This window comes from Trachypithecus francoisi, unplaced genomic scaffold (genome assembly GCF_009764315.1).
Source record: "Trachypithecus francoisi isolate TF-2019V2 unplaced genomic scaffold, Tfra_2.0 Lachesis_group0, whole genome shotgun sequence".
NCBI classification, from domain to species: Eukaryota; Metazoa; Chordata; class Mammalia; order Primates; family Cercopithecidae; genus Trachypithecus; species Trachypithecus francoisi.
Genome location: NW_022681453.1, coordinates 24634483 through 24646535, shown reverse-complemented (window position 1 = coordinate 24646535; position 12053 = coordinate 24634483). Strand labels below are relative to the sequence as shown.

The following is a 12053-nucleotide window of genomic DNA, read 5'->3' as shown; positions in this document are numbered from 1 at the left end:
TGTTCATAATTGGGTTTCCCATATGATCTATAAACGTTCCATAAACCTGTACTCCTCCCCCAACCTTTATTTCCAGTTTTAGTGAACGGCACATTATCCACCCAGTTACCCAAACCAGACTCCTGGGAGCATTTTTGACTCCTCTCTCTTGACCACAGCCAATTGCTCACCAAGTCCAGTTTATTTTACCTTGTTTGTTCTGGAGTCAGACTTCTTGGGTTAGAATTTCAGCCCTGCAATGATTTAGCTGTGTGGTCCTGGTAAATTACCTTACTACAGGTGCCTCAGTGCCTTTGTTGGCAAAATAGGTATAATAATGGTATATTTTAGGTCGATTGTGAGGAATAAGTCAGTTAATGCACACAAAGGGCTTCGAACAGGGCCTGGCACATAGTATCAATTTTGTCTAATTGGTATTTGTTCTTCGTTGCTATTACTATATTCAAAATGAATGCAAAAAATCCAAAGAAACAGAAACAAAACCAACACAGGTTGTTGTTTTATGACCCTTCTTCACTGTGCAACAAGAACAGTTGTTTCAGTTCCGAGGCCACTTGGCTATCATATTCCCACACTGGCAGGCTTATGAGAGTTAACAATCACAGGAGAATTGATTGGGCATTATGGTGCTTTTATATATAGTCATGCTTTTTCATTGTAGAGATTAACTTTTTCTATTTGGTTCAAAAAATATGTAGGGGTACCCAGTTTTTCCTTTGCTTCAGGCTCTAATATGGCTTGGCTCAGGCCCAGGTAGAGCTGATAGAACTGGCTGATGGTGTAAACGTGTGGTATAAGCAAAAGGAGGAATTAATGATACTCCTAGGTTTGGACCTGAGCAACAAGATGATTGGTGATGTCATTATCCTGATGGGTGACCTTGGGAGAGAGGAGACTTGGTGCGTAAAAATCAAGTTTGAGATACTGGTTAGATACTCACAATGGGGAAGTCAAATAAGCACGTAGATATCCAAGTTCTTTAGGTCTTTAGAAATCTCATTTCTGGGCCGGGCGCGGTGGCTCAAGCCTGTAATCCCAGCACTTTGGGAGGCCGAGTCGGGTGGATCACGAGGTCAGGAGATCGAGACCATCCTGGCTAACACGGTGAAACCCCGTCTCTACTAAAAAATACAAAAAACTAGCCGGGCGAGGTGGTGGGCGCCTGTAGTCCCAGCTGCTCGGGAGGCTGAGGCAGGAGAATGGCGTGAACCCGGGAGGCGGAGCTTGCAGTGAGCTGAGATCCGGCCACAGCACTCCAGCCTGGGCGACAGAGCGAGACTCCGTCTCAAAAAAAAAAAAAAAAAAAAAAAAAAAAAAAATCTCATTTCTGTCTATATGGCTGGCTGTTCTCTTTACAGACCAGCTTCCTTGGCAAGGGTCTTAGAACTTACTTTGTGATGACTTTGGCATCATGGTTTTTGGTGCCATAGTTCTAATTTGGGCCACCACAGTCTACAATCTCACTATTCAATGCCAACTGACTGACTCATTCTTCAAGCTCAATTTGAAATACTGGAGGGAGAGCCTGTCATGGCTTATCCAGGGGCAGGTGTCCACCATAGCTCCCATCTATAATAGCTGCCACTCCAGGCTGAGCACACCGTAGGGCAGCAAAGTTGGATGTGGCAACAAAGTTGACATTTCCTTAGGAAAACTTTTTCTGAACCCCAGGGGAACAGTTGGTTATCCTTCCTGCATGTTCCTGCAGTTCCCAGAACTTTGTTCCTTCACAGGCAATATTGTTATTGCCTGCTTCTTGTTTGTCTCCGTCACTAAACTGTACAGTCCTTGAGGCAGGGGCTCTGAACCCATAGGACCTAGCAGAAAGTAGATGCTCAATAAGTATTTGTTGAATGAATGAATGAATATGTGAGAAAAAATATCTGCCATGAAAGTATGCTCTCTCTGACTTACTTGAGAAGAGCTTGCCAAGATGAAGAAAGACATCAATAACCGTCAAAACAACACAAACCAAACCAAACCACCACGACAACAAAAAACCCTGGAGCAACGGACCATGTTTTAGAAAATACAATATGTTTTAGAATTTTCTGTCCTGAAGGGTTAGATCTCACAATGGCTACTTGTTAGCATATTGAGAGAAGGTGTGTGTATGTATTTGTGTACATATACACACATATATGTGTATTTTAACATAAAGTTAGAAAATGTTAGCGTTGAGAGTAATCTTAAGATTCTTTAGTTCAGCTTTTTATTTTCAGAAAACTAAGTCCCAGCGAGGATAAAGATGACTTGCTTAAGATTCCTATAACTTACACTCTTGTTTTACTATGTAGAGTCACTTTCTATTTCAAGTAATTATTCTTAACTTTTTCTGGGTCAAGGACCCAATTTGAAAGAAATCCGTTGAGAACCATGAATCTTCTCTTTGTGGGAAAAATGTACCTAAGCGTGTATATAACAAATTGCCCCCCGAATGTCAAGGATTCCTTTTAAAACCCATGGATCAAAGGAAAAGAGAATGAGTGGCCAACCAGAGTGAACCTCAGGCATTGATTTAAATAAATTCTTCATGGAATCACCCTGGGTATGTTACTCAACTTTTCTGAAAGACAGTAAACATCTTATAGAATTTTTGTGAGAATAGTTGAGAAAATGTAAGTGCCCGCACAGAGGGGGGTACTAAAAAATGTTGGCCACGTTTCAAAAGATATGGGATTTTAGGAATTCTCAAAGGACTCTCAACAAGGCTCTCATATACAACAAGCCTTTAGAGCAGAGGCTGTCAAGGATGTATGTGGAGCTTGGTTTTGCCCCTGGAGCATCTAGGTCAGGAGAATGAGTGTTGATTTTTTAGAGAGAGAAAGAAGAGGATGAGGGCAAGGAGAGTCTATGAAAAACCTTAGACACCAGAGGTGTACAGGCTTAAGGAACAGGCATTTGGGCAGGAACAGGAAGGCATCCTTGTCTCTCAGAGTCTGATTCCCTGAGCAGGAATAATTTAATATTTGAATTCTGGCCGGGCTCTGTGGCTCATGCCTGTAACGCCAGCATTTTGAGAAGCTTGAAGTCAGTAGATCATTTGAGGTCAGGAGTTCAAGACCAGCCTGGCCAAGATGGTGAAACCCCATATGTACTAAAAATACAAAAATTAGATGGGCATAGTGATGGACTCCTGTAATCCCAGCTACTTAGGAGGCAGAAGCAGGAGAATTGCTTGAACCCAGGAGGCGGAGGTTGCAGTGAGCTGAGATCGCACCACTGCACTCCAGCCTGGGTGACAGAGCAAGACTCTGTCTCAAAGAAAAACAAACAAACAAACAAACAAAAAAACAAAAATTGAATTCCCACCAGTGGAGGAAAGAAGGAGCCATCCTCTAATCGCTGTACTAATTCTATGCCTCTGTGCGCCCAAACATCTCACGGCTGGATTTGCTTTATTTGTCTGAGCTTCCCAGCAGGAGAAATTTAGATCTGGCCACTGAAATTGCTGGAAGCAGACTCATCAGGACAGAAAGGAAATGACTGCTCTATCCCTGCAAATTGACTACTCAGTGAAAGAGACCAAGTTTAAAGATGCCCATGGCTATCCCAGTACCCTCCCTAATATAAAATGGCACAGCTGGGGCTCCAGACTTGTTGAGTGGAAGCTTTTTCCAATGAAAAACTTGTCCAAATCCTCTTGCTCATTACCTTGAGGTGTGTGTGTGTGTGTGTGTGTGTGTGCGCGCGCGTGCCTGGGTGCGCGCGTATCAACTCAGACATCATCTTTCTACCTTAAATCGGGACAATGCAAGCACATTTCAGGGCACAGAAGAGGCACCCAATGAATATGACGGATACGATCTTTTCTCTTGTTACCGTCTTTATCTTTCATTCTGTCTTGTCTTTGGGGAAACAAGAAAGTAAAGATCTTATGAAATCCTTTCAACCTCCTAAGGAACATTAAAGCTGATGGACGGTGCCAGGGTGTGGTAACCACGACCCCCTACTCCAATGCTTAACTTAAAAGTTAAGTGCCATCACTGCCCCTGTCACCAAAGCCACCTGACAAGTTCCGGGAGTGCCTGGCAGCTTTTGGAGGGGGATACCCGGGAAGGGGCGTCAGGGACAGAAGATGGGGGCCAGGTGCTTCGCGCCGCGGCCTGCCGGGAGGAGGCGCTGCGAAGACCCCCCGCCCATGCCGTGCGCTTTCTGCTGCCCCCAGCGGAGGCGCCCGGGCCCCAGCCCCGGCCCCGCTAGCGGCTCCTCGGGAATGCTGGGAATGTGAGTCAGGGCCTCCGCGAGCGGGCGAGCGTGCGGGCCGGCCGGGTGGGGGCCCCGCCGAGCGCAGCGCCTGGCAGCGCCGCGCGAGCGCGCGTCTCGGGACTGCGGCGGGTGCCGCCCCCTCGGCCGCCGGCCCCGCCCGGCCCCGCGCCCGGCCCCGGCCCTCCGAGCTGTGTCCTCCTCCTTCCCTTCTTTCCTCCCTCCCCGTTCCCCGCCCCGCTTCTCCTCCTCTTCCTCCGCCTCCCGCTCCTGCTCGCTCGGTCTTCGGCTCCGGCGCCGGCTCCTGCTCCTCCTGGCCGCCCGGGGCCAAGGCGACAAGAGGTTGTAAAAATCCATGTGGGACGGCCCCGGGGCGAGCATCGGAAAGGTGAGACGCCGACGCTGGGGCCGGGGCCGCCTGGTGCCTGGCTCCCTCGGGGTACCCGTGCCCAGGCATCCCTCGTGCCGGGTCCCCCTCGCTTGTGGGGAGCTGCAATGCGTTATCGTGGGGAGCCTAGGGGTGAACCATCCGCCTCCTCCGGGGCTTTCTCGGGCGGGGGAAGGGATGGGGCGGCCTAAGGGAGGATTTGCCTTGATGTCTAAACCCCCGGATTGGAACAAGTGCACGGTTTCCTCCGGCGTGCGGGCGCCGCTCACTATCCTCGGCGGCCCGGGCCACCTCCTGCAGTCCCTCTCCGGCAGCCACCCTCACTGCCATCGCCTTTCTTCTCTCAGATCCCCCTCTTCTGCCTGGCGTCCCCTCTTGCCTCGAGGGGTGGGATATTAGCGGGGGCGGGGGTCTTGAGCAACCCCAAGCAGAACAAAGTGTAGAAAGGTGGAGCCCCAGCCCAGGGGGTGGGGTGGCTGGCTGCCTGGGTGGGCTCCGAGGGGAGCGTGTGTTTTTAAAAAAAACCCGTGTCAGGGAAAATGAAGCCGATTTATGGGGAGGGCTAGGGGATGGTGTATGAAAAGGAATACGATGTGAAATTGAACTGAACGGCATTCCTTCTCTCCTCCTCCCCATCTCCTAATTATACAAAAAAGGGATACTTACGAAGGTGTACCTAATTTAAAAAAATACCGTACGAGCCTTTGAAAGATCATCTTAGGATAGTGAAGATTAAGAGCTGCTTTGGTTCGGGGTAATAAAATAGCGCTCGTAAACTCTCCGTTCGGCCCTGCCTATTTATTTTGTACTTAAGGGTCTCTGTTCTTGCCAGAGAGGGAGGGTCCGCTCTTTTAGGAGTCGATCGATTTTAGGCGGCTACCTGCCTTTGCTGGATGAAAGGCAATTTACTCCCGGAGCGGTGAATTGTCAGGTCCCTCTGTGATTGACAGCCACACCTGCCACTTACGTGGGTAGAATGGGGACCAGTGGAACCCAAAGAACCAATCAATGCTCGGGAGAGGAGGGCAGCTCCCACTTGTCATGGTTAGTTTCCTGGTTGGCTCTTTAAATCAGTGGTTTTACTTAACCATTGGTTTCCACCTGGTATGGGGATCCAGCTGTGAGAGGCAGACAAGCGGGAAGAAAACTCTTTGAAAATGGACTTTTAGAAGCAAGTATATTTGACCCGTGTTTCCTTGTCCTCCCCATCCCTTACCCACCACCCCCCTGATTATTAGATGTAGTAGTTGCGGATGCCAAGGCCATTGGCTTAAAAATGAAACTGAATCTGTGTAAAGAAGGAATTGGGGGAGGGGGTGTTAGAATTGCCCACCTATTTCTCCAGAATTGCAGTCTTTATAAGAGACACCATCTGCCGTTGAGCTATCCGGGAAAAGGGTGTGGCACTTTGTCTCCTATGGTCACTCTTGTCCTTGTAAAGTCACATTGTTTCTCAGTATACAGTACTTGGGTCTTGGCTCTACTGGATGGATTTATAAGACATTTTTGAAACCTGCAAACGTTCTTTATTGGGAGTCGCATGAATAGAAGGGATTCTTTTAGTTCTGACAGTTAACTCAACTTCTGGAAGTGAGGGCTGCCTTGTTCTCTTTTGCAGAATGTCAGTTTGGTGGTGGTGGGGTCAAGTCATTTTCTTTCTGGGGAGTAGTAGAGTTTGCCTTTTTCTCATGTAAACCATCTTGTCTCTTTGCTTCTGTGCTTTAATAAAATACTTTTACAGTTTTGGCGGGGGGGGGGTGTGTGGAAGGTGATGGTGTCATGGTTTTCACCAGCAAGACTTTCACCGGTGGATGAATCATGGGTGAAGGACCAGATCCTTCTCAACTCGCTACTAGTGAAAGGCTGATTTTTCAACACCCTTCTCTCTGAATTCATTAAAAAATTTACTGATTGATCCAAAGAGCTGCCACTTTATAGAAGCTGTACCTGGATGTGAACATAATGCTGTGAATTAAGCATGTCATAAACAGACTGTGAGCCAGAATATACTGATTAGAATAGTTTTCATGTAGAAGTCGGGGTTGTCAAAGCAGTATTATTACTATTACTATCATCATCATTATTATTGCATAGGCAAGCACTTTGTTGAGTACTTTATATGCATTATCTTTTTTAAACCTTGTGGAGTCCCTGTGAAGTAGGTACTATTCTTATGCCCAAATTATAGATGAGTAACTGGAAGGAATTAAGTATCTTGCCACAGTTTAGTATGAAAGCAAGAACCTGAGCCCAGGTTTGTCTTACCCAGAGCCCATGACCTTGGCCATGGCCTTGACTTCAAATTTTGGTTGTGTAGTCTGCATGTGTCCAGTCTGAAGTGTAGGTTCTCCCAGCATATGTAGAGCTAACCTTCTTAAGAGTCCACTGTGATTCTGACAGTCCTTTTATCAGCCTATTTTGCCTTTCCATTTGAAGGCTGTGGCATGGGTCAATAGGCAAATTTAGTAACTTTGTTTATTATATATTTCCAGTAGAAACATAATAAAATATAAAAAATATAACATATAATAAAATAAAAATTTTGACTCGATAGAAATTTAGTTCCAAACTTAATGATGATGACTTAAAAGAAGGTAAAACAAAACAAAATTCACACTCTTCCATTTTTCTTGACACCTTAAATTTCCAATTGGAATTTTAAATAGATCTTGGTTGAATAAATGCTCCTAACATCATTCAATTGTCTCCCTGCCAAGGGATTAGGGTTTTATTTTCTTTGTTATTTACAGAGACCATTTTCCATTAGTGATTAGCTATAATGATATTTAAAATTATTCTTTTGTAATAGCATGACCCTCTTATTTTATTTTTTATTGTTTTTTGAAGTGGAGTCTTGCTCTGTCACCCAGGCTGGAGTGCAGTGGCGTGATCTTGGCTCATTGTAATTTCCGCCTCCCGGGTTCAAGTGATTCTCCTGCCTCAGGAGTAGCTGGGATTACAGGTGCCCACCACCATGCCTCTCTAATTTTTGTATTTTTAGTAGAGACGGGGTTTCACCATGTTGGCCAGGCTGGTCTCGAACTCCTGACCTCAGGTGATCCTCCTGCCTTGGCCTCCCAAAGTGCTGGCGTTACAGGTGTGACCAGCCCCTCTTGTTTTTAATATGTTGGAAAAGCTACAAGATGTAAGCCTTATCAGTCTCTTCCCATTGGTGAAACTCAGTGGTGAAGGTTTGCCTGAAAAATAAGGTGAATGGTGTTGGAGTCCACAAATTTACCTACAGAGTCTTCAACTTTGGTTAGGTTGACTTTTGTACAATCTGCATTTGTTTGTTTTACTAGGACATCCTCTAGCCCTTTTTTTTTTTTTTTTTTAATCTGCTAACCAGTTAACATTTTGGCTGGTCCATGGGGCACCTACTTGCCAGCCAACAGTTTCTGTTTCAGCAATGTCTACACTATTCCTTTATATTTTATTGTGATTTTCTTAGTTTAGAAACATAGGATGAATGGAAAACACAGAAAAGCACCAATATTCATGGTAATGTGGGTCTCATAAATTTAAAATAGTTGATCTAAAGGTAGAAATCACTGGATGTACAAAACATGGCGATTCTTCAGCCTGTTCTTTTTAGGTGAAGAAAAGGAACAAAGTGAATGAAGACATAAGACATGCTAACATATATCAAATGATAAGATATATTAGTCAGTTTTGGCAGTGTAACAAAACTCCGAATTACGACAACAGGTATTTATTTTCACACTCATGGGTCTTCAGGTTGACCGTGATTTGGCTGGTATAGGTTGGGCTCCTTGGGGTGACTGTACAGAGGCTCCAGTTGGGTTCCAGTCTGCTCCACATGTGTCCAGGGGCCCAGGCTGAAGGGATGGCAGCTACTTGGGGCATACTCTTCTCCTGGCAGATCACTGGAGCCAAGAGGCAAACTGCTCGAGCAAATGTCACTTTCACTGATAACCTATTTTGGACAAAGCACTATTTTGGACAAAACTTGTGTGTAAAAGTAGACTGTGTTCACAGTAAGGGAGTGAACATCTGATGAACTATGATCCAGATTCCAACAGCATGTAAAAATTATGGTGAGAGGCTTTTCTAATTTTTTCTTTTTCCTGGGGAATGCAGTTTTCATCCCCTTACTCCCATTGCTGGCTGTGTGACATATAAACCTGGTGCTTAACTTTTTCATTTCAGGAATATACTGTGTTTGATTTTAAAGGGCTGGCTGTAAAGCAGGTTGGTGTATACACATGAATTACTTAAATTATTAAGGCATTATTTATTAGAACCTACTGTGTTCCAAGAGACAATGTTCAGTCTCTAAAAATTTTGGTGAACAGTTTTTATCTGATGTGGGTCCTGCCACTATGAAACTTATCATTAGGAATAAGTATAAGGAAGGACTTCTTGGATGCAATGGCATTTTCCTGGACCTTAAAGCAGGGAGAGTTGGAGATGCAGATAGAGCAAGGGATACCATAAAAATGTAGGGGCACACATGGATATTGAGTTATTCCACTTGGCCAGAGAGTAAGAAAGGTGAATAACAACAGCAATAATAATTATAACAGTAGTATTTATAGCTTAACTTCTATTGGGCAGTTAACTATGTGTTAGGCACTGTGCTTAGCACTTTCCAAAAGATATTTAATATTGAGTAGGCTTTGCTGGTTGCCTACCCAACATTCATTTTCTCCTTTCTAACTAAAATAAACCCAATTTTGTCTGAGATGGAAATAAGCCCACCTCACTTTCCCAAGACTCCCTTGGACTTAGAGTGGCCATGAGTCTGATAATGACATAAGTGGAAGTTGTTGGGTGGAGGCTTTCCTGAAAATGTGGTGAGTGGGACACACCTGGTTGTTATACTCCAAGAACTTTTCAGCTGTTTTAGCTTCTTGCTGCTGAGATCATCGGTGCAATGCCTGGAGGGGTAGCAGCCAACTACAACAATGAAAATAAAGTCATGGTTTTTATTTTGTTTGTTTGCTTTTGAGACAGAGCCTCACTCTGTCACTGAGCTTGGAGTGCAGTGGCACGGATCTCAGCTCACGCAGCCTTGATTTCCCTGGCTCAAGTGATTCTCCTACCTCAGTCTTCCCAGTAGCTGGAACTACGGGTGTGCACTACCATGCCTGGCTGATTTTTGTATACTTTTGTAAAGATGAGATTTCCCTATGTTGCCCAGGCTGGTCTTGAACTCCTGAGCTCAAGTGATCTACCTGCCTTGGCCTCCCAAAGTGCTGGGATTACAGGTGTGAGCCACTGTGCCCAGCCAAAATCATGTCTTACAAATGGCAAAGCTGGAGTCTGGAAGGATCTTGGTCTTGGTGACATTGTTCATTCATAGTACCAGCCCAGACTGCCTTCCCCTGTACTTCTTATTGCATGAAACAAAAAAGTTCTTTACTTGTAAGCCACTACTTATTACTTGCGGCCACATACTCCTCACTAATATATACCTTCTCAAGAAAACCCTCAAAGTAAATGCTATCACCTATTTTGCAGGTGAGAACATTAAAACTTAGAGGGGTTAAGGACTTGCCCAACCAGTAAGTGGAAGCGTTGTGGGTTCAAAACAATGTCATTTTGACTTTCAGGATCATCATCTTGCCTCTGGCTGGGCAGGATAAGTACTATAGTGGAGATAATATTGGAAAATTAGGCTGGAGTAAGACTGAGGAGGCACCTGGATTCCTGGTTGAAATATTTGAGTTTGATTTCATGGGCTAGTGAGTATAAAGCCATTGAAAAAGACAGAGACCAGAGGTTGGGAGACCACTGAGGCTTGAGTGCATGACATACATACTTTAGTGCGAGTGAAGGTGGAGGGAAAACTGGGCATGAAACAGAGCTGGGGACATGAGAAGATAATGGACTTGAGTGAACCCAAATCATAGTTGCTGTTAACCTGAGAACAAAATGAAAGTCTCCTGAAGACTAGTATTCACTTCTACTGATGGCTTCACATTTGCCCAGAAGTAGGCAATGAGTAATATAGACAATTGCTAATGGGATATGAATCACTATTTAATGCTGTGGGGTGGGGTCTTCCACTCATTGTCGATACCATTTATTGAGCCCTTGATGACCGTGTATTACATGACTTTGATCTGGGTCTGGCTCACTGTGCCAGTTAAAGGTAGCAGAGGTGAAGGATAAGGTCAGAAGGTGCTGCAGTGGTACATTAGATTCTGTCCATGGACTTATTTCTGCTAAACATTCTAGACCTTCCTTGTGGGGTAGATTGGGGTTACTTTAACTGTCTGTGTCTCCTTTTTTTCTTTACTTTTTAAATCTGTAAAATAAAGGATTTGGTTTACAGTCATAGTTTTCAAATGTTTTTCAGCTGTTAAAACTTTTTGTTTCCTAAATAAAAATTTATCTGGACCCTCAGTATATTTATAGAAAGCAGAGTTGTTCTGGAAATTTAGGGTCCAGATTTATGTTGCATGAGGTATCTTTACGTTGAGGCCACTGCTCTAAAATGATACCTACACACCCTTCCTGGTCCAGGATTATGTAAATCTTATAGCTGTTCAGATGTTTTATTTGTGCATCATCTTTAACAAATCCCTTTGTTATTCCACAGGTTATGTCTTGATATCATCTGTGGTAGAGACTGTTAATGTTCCCCATAGCTACTTTTTCTTTCCTTCCAGGCATATGTTGGAGGTGGCTTGCATCACTTCCATGCTAGAACATTTGATTTCCAGTGTGAGAGCACCCAGTGCTCTCTTCTACTGCAATGTTTATGGACATGTGTGTTGAGATGGAGCCCTCCATCTGCCTGGGCCTTTCAGTCACTAAATGAACACAGCTTCCAGTCAACTGGAGTTGGACGTACAGACCAAGAAGTAAACTTTGGTTGTCTTAAGCAATGAAGATTTTGTGATTTTTGGTTTCTGCAGCACTTTTCTGCTTATGTTTACTGATAGGTCATCTTTGAGCATATCTGCTAAACTTTATGTAACTTACTTTTTGGGTGCCTTCTGGATTAACCTGAAGCCTGGCCAGCTTGTCCTTACTTTGTAGTTAGGAAAGCAGTGGGCTGGCACCTACATCTACTGTCCTGTACTATTAGATTCTTTGAATTGAAATCTTTATGCTCAATAACATTTGTTTTCATGTTTAAAAAGTGCCTGAAGACATATTGTATAGTGCACCTTACTGTTCTTAAAAAAAAAAAAAAGCCTTTATGCCATGTTGCTTTTTTTTTGTATTTTTAGTAGAGATGGGGTTTCACCGTGTTAGCCAGGATGGTCTTGATCTCCTGACCTCATGATCCCCCCGCCTTGGCCCCCTAAAGTGCTGGGATTACAGGCGTGAGCCACCACACCTGGCCACCACATTGCTTTTTAAGTATAGAATCTCTGTGGTTTAGAAAGGAATAATGACTATCAGTTACCATAACAATGGCTGTTATTAATTAAGTAGTGATTGATTTATGAAGTATTTATTGGGTATCTATTTTGTGATAGGC

General features: G+C 44.3%; 1 protein-coding gene across 1 annotated transcript in view; it reads left to right on the top strand.

Annotated features, from left to right (window-relative positions):
- Positions 1-4489: 4489 nt before the first annotated feature.
- ERC2 (ELKS/RAB6-interacting/CAST family member 2) overlaps positions 4490-12053 on the top strand; it is a 1005625-nt gene continuing 998061 nt past the window's right edge. The window contains exon 1 of the mRNA XM_033210156.1: positions 4490-4594. The gene's annotated coding sequence lies outside the window, so the exon portion shown is untranslated. The remainder of the gene's footprint in view (positions 4595-12053) is intronic.